The following is an 11,526-nucleotide window of genomic DNA, read 5'->3' on the forward strand; positions in this document are numbered from 1 at the left end:
TAATGGTTTTGTTGCCATGGACAAAAAAAAAAAAAAAAAAAAAAAAAAAGTGTTAAAGTAGCAGAAGCCCTATGTTTAGGGGAGCCAGCTGGTGTCAAATGTTGTAGTTGCAGCCAAGCTCTCCTCTTCTCCCAGGAGTCCCCTTTGGGCAGCAAAGGGACACTGAGTTTACCTGGCAGTCACTACTGTGTGGGAAAGGGCGTATTTTCCACCTGGGAGAAATCAAATCACAACTGCTAGAGGTGACTCTGAATACAGTTATCCTACAAATTTCCATAAACTACGTGCACAGCAGTTGGGCTTCTGGTGCATTTTTACTTTTTCAATGTACCATAAATTATATCTATAAAACATTGAACAGAAATCTCCTTGGTCAAAATAGCCATGGTTTTGTGCATTCCAAAAATAATTTCTTTTTCTTTTGGTCAGGATTTTAAAGGTAAATGGTATGGTCTCCAGGCAGGACGAGAATCCTTGCTTGCCGTTTCCCGGGCATGGGGCCTTGGGCAAGTCACTTAAGATTTCTGTACCTCAGTTTCCACATATGTAAAAAGGTGACATTAACAGTGTCTAACTCACATGCTTGTTGGGATCATATAAGTGAGATAAATATAGTGCCTGATATAGAGCAGCAAGTATAAATTTTTTAAAAATCACCTTTTAAAAAACTTTTTAAGGAGAAGTAAGATCTTGCAGTTATTCTATATTATTGATAATAGCAGCAAGATAGCTAAGCCTATTTATTATGAGTCTTAGCTACTATTTTTACTGTTAGTATTATTAGTCTCATTTTCTTTGTACACATTTTCCATGTGTTCCAGAGCTCCCTTTCCCAAATAGAGTCAGCATCCATGACCTCATTTGCTGTTTTGCCTAAAAATTTTCATTCCCTTTTTTTTTTAATTAAGGGTACTTTAATTAATTAATTTATTTATTTATTTTTGGCTGTGTTGGATCTTCGTTTCTGTGCAAGTGCTTTCTCTAGTTTTGGCAAGCAGGGGCCACTCTTCATCGCGGTGCGCAGGCCTCTCACTGTCGTGGCCTCTCTTGTTGCGGAGCACAAGCTCCAGACACGAAGGCTCAGTAGTTGTGGCTCACGGGCTCAGTTGCTCCATGGCATGTGGGATCTTCCCAGACCAGGGCTCGAACCTGTGTCCCCTGCATTAGCAGGCAGATTCTCAACCACTGTGCCACCAGGGAAGCCCCTTTCCCTCTTTTTTTACCCTTTTGCGTTTTTTTTTATAAATGTATTTTGTTTATTTATTTATTTTTGGGTCTTCATTGTTGAGCGTGGGCTTTCTCTAGTTGCAGCGAGCGGGGGCTACTCTTTGTTGCAGTGTGCAGGCTTCTCATTGCGGTGGCTTCTCTTGTTGCGGAGCACGGGCTCTAGGTACGCAGGCTTCAGTAGTTGTGGCTCGCGGGCTCTAGAGCACAGGCTCAGTAGTTGTTGTGCACGGGCCTACTTGCTCCGCGGCATGTGGGATCTTACCGGACCAGGGCTCGAACCAGTGTTCCCTGCATTGGCAGGCGGATTCTTAACCACTGTGCCACCAGGGAAGTCTGCTTGCAGTAATATCTTAATATTTTCAAGTAATTCTCATATAGCATGTCTTCATGCACCTGTATAAATTAGGGCATTTATGTATACGCATAACCACAATATTATCAGCTATACAAACAAAATTAATGTCATCTAATACCCAGACCAAAATCAAATATCCTGATTTGGCTCAAAAATGGCATTTTATAGTTGGTTTGCTCAAACCAGGGTCCAAACAAGGTCTACACCTGCTATGTAATTGTATTTCTTAATACATAACAATGTACTTGAGGCATGGTACTATCTCTTAAGTCTTTGTTTTTGTTTTTGTTTTTGTTTTTTTGCGGTATGCGGGTGGGTGGAGCACAGGCTTATGGGCCCAGCCGCTCCCCAGCATGTGAGATCTTCCTGGACGGGGGCATGAACCCACGTACCCTGCATCAGCAGGCGGACTCTCAACACTGCGCCACCAGGGAAGCCCTATCTCTTAAGTCTTTTTAATCAATAATATAAGACCTTAATTCTCCTTAAAGACCTATTATGAAGTTTAAAAGCAGGTGATTCTTTTTCTCTTTTTATTACTAAGCATTGAAATGAATTCTTAATTGGATTATGCTCCTCAAGCGCAAAAAGAAAAAGAAAAGGGAGGTGGGGCCAGGTTGGAGCTGAAAGCAGGAGGAAGGGTATCTTCTCACTTCTGTTTTCTCTTCATTGTTTTTGTAGCCTTTCATCCTCCTGTTATTTCTTACCCTGATACTTTGTTTGTTTCCCCATTTTCCATTATGTTAGGAATGATCAAGCACATTACCAAGGATAAAATGTAAAACCCTATCACCCACCTAACTAAAAAATAAGGAATTGTTTTACTGGACTGCCTTTATTTTACTTCCTGAGAAGTTAGTCAGCAACACCATTATGTATCTTCTATGTCCTTGCTGTCACCTTGCATCATCCTGGAAGCCAAGAAAGATACAGAAAACAAAGTCCTGACTTCTGGGCAAAGATGGAAGAATTGAACCTTTGCATTTATGTCTATTCTCTCCTAAAACCATGCTAAAATGACAATAGAGGGATTTTTAATCCAATAAAAGTAGTGTTGGGCTTCCCTGGTGGCGCAGTGGTTGAGATTCCGCCTGCCGATGCAGGGGACACAGGTTTGTGCCCCGGTCCGGGAGGATCCCACATGCCGTGGAGCGGCTGGGCCCATGAGCCATGGCCGCTGAGCCTGCGTGTCCAGAGCCTGTGCTCCGCAATGGGAGAGGCCACAGCTGTGAGAGGCCCGCGTACCAAAAAAAAAAAAAAAAAAAAAAGTAGTGTTTTATTGGTTAAAAAAAAGGGCAAAATAGAAACATTAGTGCTTTAAATCTACTTTAAAATGAAATTTAAGCCTAACTATCCAGAACCCCAACACATCTCTATGGACCTTCATTTGAAAACCTTGGGCTGAGCTCTGTTTTGGGGCTTCCTTCTTGTCCCGAGTAGCAAGAACTGGTAGCCTAGGAATCACCAGATCTGGAAGCCAGTCCCAGCCCTGCCCCTCTCTGGCCGTGAGATATTAAGCTAGTCTTTTCCCCTCCCAAGGCCACGACTTCAGCTTGTGGGAAGGGAGGGGGCAAGTCCCATATATGATCTCCCACATCCCTTCCAGTTTTGAGAGTGTTTGCTTCTGGTCCCAGTGCTAAAAATCTTAGGCAAAATCAAATGAAATCCTATCTCAGAACCTACTGAACCAATAGATGTGACCCAGTTCACCCAGAGGGTTTAAATAAATAAACCAACCCCCCAAAAAAGAAAGAATAGGAGAGAAAACAAAGCATGAAAACTGTGAAAGCCGGAAAGCAGATTATTAAGCAACAAATGATTTTTTTTTTAACATCTTTATTGCGGTATAATTGCTTTACAATGGTGTGTTAGTTTCTGCTTTATAACAAGATGAATCAGCTATACATACACACATGTTCCCACATCTCTTCCCTCTTTGTCTCCCTCCCTCCCACCCTCTCTATCCCACCCCTCCAGGCAGCCACAAAGCACCGGTATCCCTGTGCCACGCGGCTGCCTCCCACTGGCTATCTCCCTTACGTTTGTTAGTATATATATGTCCATGTCTCTCTCGCCCTATCACAGCTCACCCTTCCCTCTCCCCATATCCTCAAGTCTGTTCTCCAGTAGTCTGTGTCTTTATTCCTGTTTTACCCCTAGGTTCTTCATAACATTTTTTTTTTCTTAAATTCCATATATATGTGTCAGCATACGGTATTTGTCCTTCTCTTTCTGAGCTACTTCACTCTGTATGACAGACTCTAGGTCTATCCACCTCATTACAAATAGCTCAATTTCGTTTCTTTTTATGGCTGAGTAATATTCCATTGTATATATGTGCCACATCTTCTTTATCCATTCATCCGATGATGGGCACTTAGGTTGTTTCCATCTCCAGGCTATTGTAAATAGAGCTGCAATGAACATTTTGGTACATGACTCTTTCTGAATTTTGGTTTCCTCAGGGTATATGCCCAGTAGTGGGATTGCTGGGTTATATGGTAGTTCTATTTGTAGTTTTTTAAGGAACCTCCATACTGTTCTCCATAGTGGCTGAACCAATTCACATTCCCACCAGCAGTGCAAGAGTGTTCCCTTTTCTCCACACCCTCTCCAGCATTTATTGTTTCTAGATTTTTTGATGATGGCCATTCTGACTGGTGTGAGATGATATCTCATTGTAGTTTTGATTTGCATTTCTCTAATGATTAATGATGTTGAGCATTCTTTCATGTGTTTGTTGGCAGTCTGTATATCTTCTTTGGAGAAATGTCTATTTAGGTCTTCTGCCCATTTTTGGATTGGGTTGTTTATTTTTTTGTTATTGAGCTGCATGAGCTGCCTGTAAATTTTGGAGATTAATCCTTTGTCAGTTGATTCATTTGCAAATATTTTCTCCCATTCTGAGGGTTGTCTTTTGGTATTGTTTAGGGTTTCCTTTGCTGTGCAAAAGCTTTGAAGTTTCATTAGGTCCCATTTGTTTATTTTTGTTTTTACTTCCATTTCTCTAGGAGATGGGTCAAAAAGGATCTTGCTGTGATTTATGTCATAGAGTGTTCTGCCTGTGCTTTCCTCTAAGAGTTTGATAGTTTCTGGCCTTACATTTAGGTCTTTAATCCATTTTGAGCTTATTTTTGTGTATGGTGTTAGGGAGTGATCTAATCTCATTCTTTTACATATACCTGTCCAGTTTTCCCAGCACCACTTATTGAAGAGGCTGTCCTTTCTCCACAGTATATTCCTGCCACCTTTATCAAAGATAAGGTGTAAGCGACAAATGATTTAGCACCCTGAAAAAACTAAATCCTAAACTGACAGTGAAGAAAGTCAAGAAACAACTGGATTTACGGCCGAGAAGCCCCAGAAGGCTTGGGAATTGGTGGCATCAGACACTGCTAGAAATGGAGCTGAAATGGAGGCAGGGGTGAGGCAGGGAAGGAGAATAAAAGAGAGACTTGAAAGTCTGTCTGAGAAGCAATTAGAGCTTCATTTCCCTTGCCAGCTATAAACAATCAAGCTACTGCCTCATCCCCACAAACGGGGAAAAGGCAAAGGGCCTGGGACTCGGGGGCACCAAGGAATAATTGAAAGCAAAGGAAGATGGAGGGATTCATTAGCATATGCATACTGGATGCTGAGATGCCACCTTTCTTTCTCCTGGGCTTGCAGAACATTGACAATCAGCACCTCCCTCAAGCAGTATTTGACAGTCTTCTCTATAGAATGTGACCAGTCCAAGAGCAAACAACTACTTGGAGGTTTCCCACTGAACAGCCAGCCTAATGTGAAGTGCAGTCCATGTGTAGGTACCACACAGATTTTTACCCATCCATGCTTAAGTGGGAGCTGACACTCAAGTATCAACAGGTATCCAAGGAAACCCTCTAATATGAAAGACACTGTACAGTTAGAGGGAACGGTCCAGAGGACCACCCTCACTTCTGACGTCAACTGTAAATTTGGAGGTCCCCAAGACCACCCTTAGGCTTTTCTTTAATTCGCTAGAAGGACTCACAGAACATGCTGAAAGCTGTTTTACGCACAGTTATGGTATACTGCAATGAAAGGATACAGATTAAAATCAGCCAAGAGAGGAAGTGCATAGGGCAGAGTCCAAACACAGAGTTTTCTAGTTGTCCTCTCCCCATGGCATCCAGGAATGATGTGTGGCAATGAGCAGACTATTGCCAACCAGGGAAGCTCACCCTGTCTGTCCAGAGTTTTGACATGACCCAAAGCACCCACTCTAAATCATGCTGTTGGTATGGCTCAAAGCCCCCAGGCAAACAAAAACAATCCTATCAGCCTGACATTCCAAGAGCTAAGAGATTACCTCCCAGAAGCCTAAGGCAAAGGCTAGAACATTTTTAGAGCAAAATTAAATTCTTTACTATACAGGCCACTCCTTGTTTTTTTTGCCAAGGCTTTTTTTTACAGCAAAACAATGTGTACCTAGCATTCCCATGATAACATGTCCCTGTACAGACCCTTTCCATTCTATTATGAAATTCTTCTGGGCACGGCCCTCCCCCATTAGAATGTTTTTTTTGTTTTGTTTGGGTTTTGTTTTTTTTTAATTTTTTTGTCACGCAGCATGCGGGATCCAGTTCTCCAGCCAGGGATCGAACCTGTGCACCCTGCAGTGGAAGGGCGGGGTCTTAACCACTGAACAGCCAGGGTTAAACCCAGAATGTTTCTTCAACATCACCCAAGACATTTGGGGTATTTCAGGTTTCAAGATTATTTTATATCCTGCGGTCATAGAGGCAGTTTCAATTAAAGTCTGAGAGTAAGCTAGTAATCTCTCAAATGGGAATTTTATGGTCCAAAATCCCAGTGGTCACTGCTGGGTGGTGATCACTGGCTTTTACCATAAGCCTCAGTCTGTGCTTCACACAGGGCTATTGTATAGAGAATTTGTCTGAGCCAGCACTCAAGCTTCTAACAGGGCATTAATTAAAGTAATAAACTTTTTGTCCACCAGATGTTCTATATTCTTTCAAATTAACAACCTGTGTGGGCTTGGGCAATCTTGCTGGTTTCCACTGAGCATGTCAAATCTATATTGGCTGAAGGGCTGATTTACATGACTTCTGTTTTACAATACTAAATAGGAGACATGTTCCTCAGCCAGACACAATATTTATCCCCATAGTACATTCAGGTAAAGGAGACACAAACATTCCAATTTTCTGGAAACTGTTCAGTCATTCCAGCTTTCATCCAAATTTTTACCTTGATCCTATCAACCACTGCATTCCTACATCCTCCCAATCTCAGTGTAGCCCTGTTAGGACTTTACGGACAGATTTTGGAATCACAGTGCATTGGGCTCCCATGTCCAGGAATCCTAGGAAAGTCTCTTCTCCACCCTCTGACCATTCTACCCACTCACGTGCACATGGCTTTGAGTCTTCAGACAGGGGTCAGGCCAAGAGACCCAGGCCCCCCTGTCAATCCTTATCTTGATTATCAACGTGGGGGTTTGGAGATCAGATTTCTGTTTGTCATCTTTGTCTTCTGGCTTTTTAAATTTCTCAAAACTAGGATATATAGAGCAGACTTGTTTAGAACCCTTCAGAGTTGGGGGACCTTCAGGGATTCTCATCAACTCACCCAACTTCCAAGAGTGCTGTAGTAAGACCTTTGTTTTGACCATATCAATTCCACTTTATTCATCCCATTTCTTTTTGTTGTTGTTGTTAATTTATTTATTTTTGGCTGTGTTGGGTCTTCATTGCTGTGCATGGGCTTTCTCTAGTTGTGGCGAGTGGGGGCTACTCTTTGTTGCGGTACACGGGCTTTTAATATTGCGGTGACTTCTCTTGTTGCAGAGCACGGGCTCTAGGCATGTGGGCTTCAGTACTTGTGGCACACGGGCTCAGTAGTTGTGGCTCGCAGGCTCTAGAGTGCAGGCTCAGTAGTTGTGGCACATGCCCTTAGTTGCTCCATGGCATGTGTGATCTTCCTGGACCCAGGCTCGAACCCATGTCCCCTGCAATGGCAGGCAGATTCTTAACCACTGGACCACCAGGGAAGTCCCTATTCATCCCATTTCTTAATCACCATTTAAAGAGTTCTGTCCTGCTGGGGTAAGTTTTTTTTTTTTTTTAATATTTATTTGGCTGTGCCAGGTCTTAGTGGTGGCATGCAGGAACTTTGATGCTGCATGCGGGATCTTTAGTTGTGGCATGTAAACTCTTAGTTGCAGCATGCATGTGGGCTCTAGTTCCCTGACCAGAGATGGTGAACCCGGGCCCCCTGCACTGGGAGTGGGGAGTCTTAGCCACTGGACCACCAGGGAAGTCCCCTGGGATGAGTTCTTTAATTCTCCCTTCTCTCTTCCCCATTCTCTTACGTATCACTCTAACCTTCTTCACTATCTGTTATTTCAACATAACTTTTTGCTTTGGTAATAACCCAGAGGCTAGCAACTGTAGCTCAGAGTCCAGGCTTGGTCCCGTGTCAGGATCTGCCCTAACATTCTCCTTTAACTTCATTTTAGCTGTTTCAGAGAATAATGACCAAGGGATTGTATAGTTAGCTTGTTTCTTGTTATTTTGCATTTCTGTATATGCATCCAGTGAGCCAGGTCCTTGGAGTTGGATTCATCATTTCTAAATTCCATTGTTAATTTTTACCTCCAGCAACTGATGGCAGTAGAATTGCAGTTCCATACCATGGATGACCCTGTAGCCATCCAGGAATCAAAGATTCATCATCCCACACCCTCTCATCCTTCCTCGTCCCAAACCATAGCTTTCAGTTCTGTGAGTCCTTTTAGTGAGTTATCAGACCTAAGGGTAGTCTCATGAACCCTTGAATTTTTGCAATTGGTATCAGAAGTGAGGATGGTCTTGTGTACTATTCCCTCTAACTTCACAGACACCAAAGCAACAAACAGAAAATAGCAACTTGGGGGCTTCCCTGGTGGCGCAGTGGTTGAGAGTCCGCCTGCCGATGCAGGGGACACAGGTTCGTGCCCTGGTCCGGGAAGATCCCACATGCCGCGGAGCAGCTGGGCCCGTGAGCCATGGCCGCTGAGCCTGCGCGTCCGGAGCCTGTGCTCCGCAACGGGAGAGGCCACAACAGTGAGAGGCCTGCGTACCACACACACACAAAAAAAGAAAATAGCAACTTGGAGGAAAAAGAAACTATGCAGGAAGAAAGTTTTAAAAAACAAAACAAATAAAAATCCTCAGAGAGATAAGATATTGTAGCACAAAACAAGAATAGAATATTCTAAAAAGATGAAATATCAGAAAAAAAGTTTTTAGAAGTTATAAATACGTTATCAGAAACTAAAAATTCAATGGAAGAGTTGAAAACTAACACTGAGGAAATTTCTCAGAAAGATGATCAAAATCTGTAGAAGGGTGATAGAAGAGAAGGAGGTGGATTCCCAAGCAATTATACAATTGTTTGCTAAAAGTATGCTAAAGAAATATTTTGTGATACACAAACATTTGCTTGAGCATTTTAAAGGAGAATTTTAAGAGAATAGATGGAACCCACAAGTAGAAAAATGATCAAATGGGGGAGAAAATCCAACAGAAGGATTGGCTAAATTGTGAAGTAGTCCATGACCACAGAGAAATATTATGATCATTAAAAATTGACATGAAAATATGTGAAATCGTATTTACTTAAAAATTTAAGTAAAATTTTCAGGTTACAGGATAGTATGTTAAATATGATTATATTGTTATAAAATATATTTTATCTATGGCTATTCACATTGAATCTTTTTTTTTTTTTTTTTTTTTTTGCAGTACACAGGCCTCTCACTGTTGTGGCCTCTCCCTTTGCGGAGCACAGGCTCCAGATGCGCAGGCCCAGCGGCCATGGCTCACAGGCGCAGCCTCTCCGCGACATGTGGGATCTTCCTGGACCGGGGCACGAACCCGCGTCCCCTGCATCGGCAGGCGGACTCTTAACCACTGCGCCACCAGGGAAGCCCACATTGGGTCATTTTTTAAAGACAAAAGATAAAGAGCAAAGAATTAACATCAGTGTTTATCTTCAGATAGTAGGAACGCAAGTGAATTTTTTGTTTGTTTTTCTATATTTTCCAAATTTCCTATGCTAAGCCCTTTACTTTTGTAAATAGGAGTAAAAAAGTGTTCCTTTAAAAGACATGGTACTTGGAAGAGCTTATTCCTTTCCTCTCTTCAGCTGTTATCTGGAGCAAGTGACCCACGTTCTGGTTGCCAGTGCCCCTGCCTCACAGCTCTTCTAACCACCTTTCTCACATGTCCTAACTTCTCATCCTATCAGCTGTCATCTCATCTCCTTCAACAACTGATTTCCTTCCTTTAATTCCATATATAAACAAGCTAAAGCCCTTTAAAGGGACCCTGACATAGTTCTTCTCAGTTTCGCTCAATGCTTCACAAATAATAGGAATGAGGGAATTCCTTGGTGGTCCAGCACTTTCACCACGGGGGGGCCACAGTCCAATCCCTGGTCAGGGAACTAATATCCCGCAAGCCATGCAGCACAGGCAAAAAACAACAACAAAACAAATAATGCGAACAAAATAAACACTTACTGAGGGCTTCCCTGGTGGCGCAGTGGTTGAGAATCTGCCTGCCAGTGTAGGGGACGCAGGTTCGAGTCCTGGTCTGGGAGGATCCCACATGCCACGGAGCAACTGGGCCTGTGAGCCACAACTACTGAGCCCGTGTGTCTGGAGCCTGTGCTCCACAGCAAGAGAGGCTGCGATAGTGAGAGGCCCATGCACCGCAATGAAGAGTGGCCCCCACTTGCCGCAACTAGAGAGAGCCCTCGCACAGAACTGAAGACCGAACACAGCCAAAAATTAATTAATTAATTAATTTTAAAAAAACAGGCTTCCCTGGTGGCGCAGTGGTTGAGATTCCGCCTGCCGAGGCAGGGGACACGGGTTCGTGCACCGGTCCGGGAAGATTCCACATGCCGCGGAGCGGCTGGACACGTGAGCCGTGGCCATTGAGCCTGCGCATCCGTAGCCTGTGCTTCGCAATGGGAGAGGCCACAACAGTGAGAGGCCCACGTACTGCAAAAATAAATAAATAAATAAATAAATAAATAAATAAAAATTTAAAAAGCAAGTTTTGTTAAATGAATAGTGAACCCTGTTTAAAAAAAAAAAAACACTTACTGAAGAAGTCATTGTTAGAGAAGAGGGAGATGTGGTAGTGGGAGGACTAGAGAGCTGCAGAAAGTCTTCACGGAGGTTGGAAGACCTGAGCTGGGCCTTGAAGAATGGCTAAAATTTGGGTGACTCAAAGGGAGAGCAACCAGGCATGCCAGGAAGAGTGAAGAGCATGGGAGAAGAGATGGACTTGGCTACATAAGCTCAGGGGACTTACAGTAAGCTCGCCTGGTTGGAGTGCAAGTTGTGGGTTGGAAAGCAATAGAGTAAGTTTGGAGAGGTTGAGGCTGGATCAAGAAACGTGAGGGTCAAGCCCAGCCTATATGCTATGGTCCTCAAACTTTGGCAGACCTTTTACACACCTTACTGGACCCAAGTCTCAGAGTTTCTGTCTCAGTAGATCTGGGGTAGGACCTGAGATGTTACAGTTCTAATGTGTTCCTAGGTCATGCTGGTTGCACATTAGAACCACCTAAAAAGCTTTTCAAAAAGCCAAAGCCAGGGCCCTACCCTTTAGAGATCCTAATGTAATCGGCTTGAAGTACCTGAGCCCTGTTGTTTTTTTTAAATAACCCAGGTGATTAAAATATGCAACCAGGGTTTTTAATCTTTCTAATTACTGGCGTAAGCAATAAGGAACTCTTCGTGGTTTCTGAAGGAGAGGATGTTAACATTTATTAGTTACACAAATAATAAATAATGTCAAAAAATGAGAAATTACAAAGAAAAAAATCTAAATTATGTAAAATCCCAGTACAAAGAGCAACTCTTGTTAATGATTTAACTAAAATCACCAGATCTTTCCCAT

This window comes from Lipotes vexillifer, unplaced genomic scaffold, assembly GCF_000442215.2.
Source record: "Lipotes vexillifer unplaced genomic scaffold, Lipotes_vexillifer_v1.1 scaffold1332, whole genome shotgun sequence".
NCBI lineage: Eukaryota > Metazoa > Chordata > Mammalia > Artiodactyla > Lipotidae > Lipotes > Lipotes vexillifer.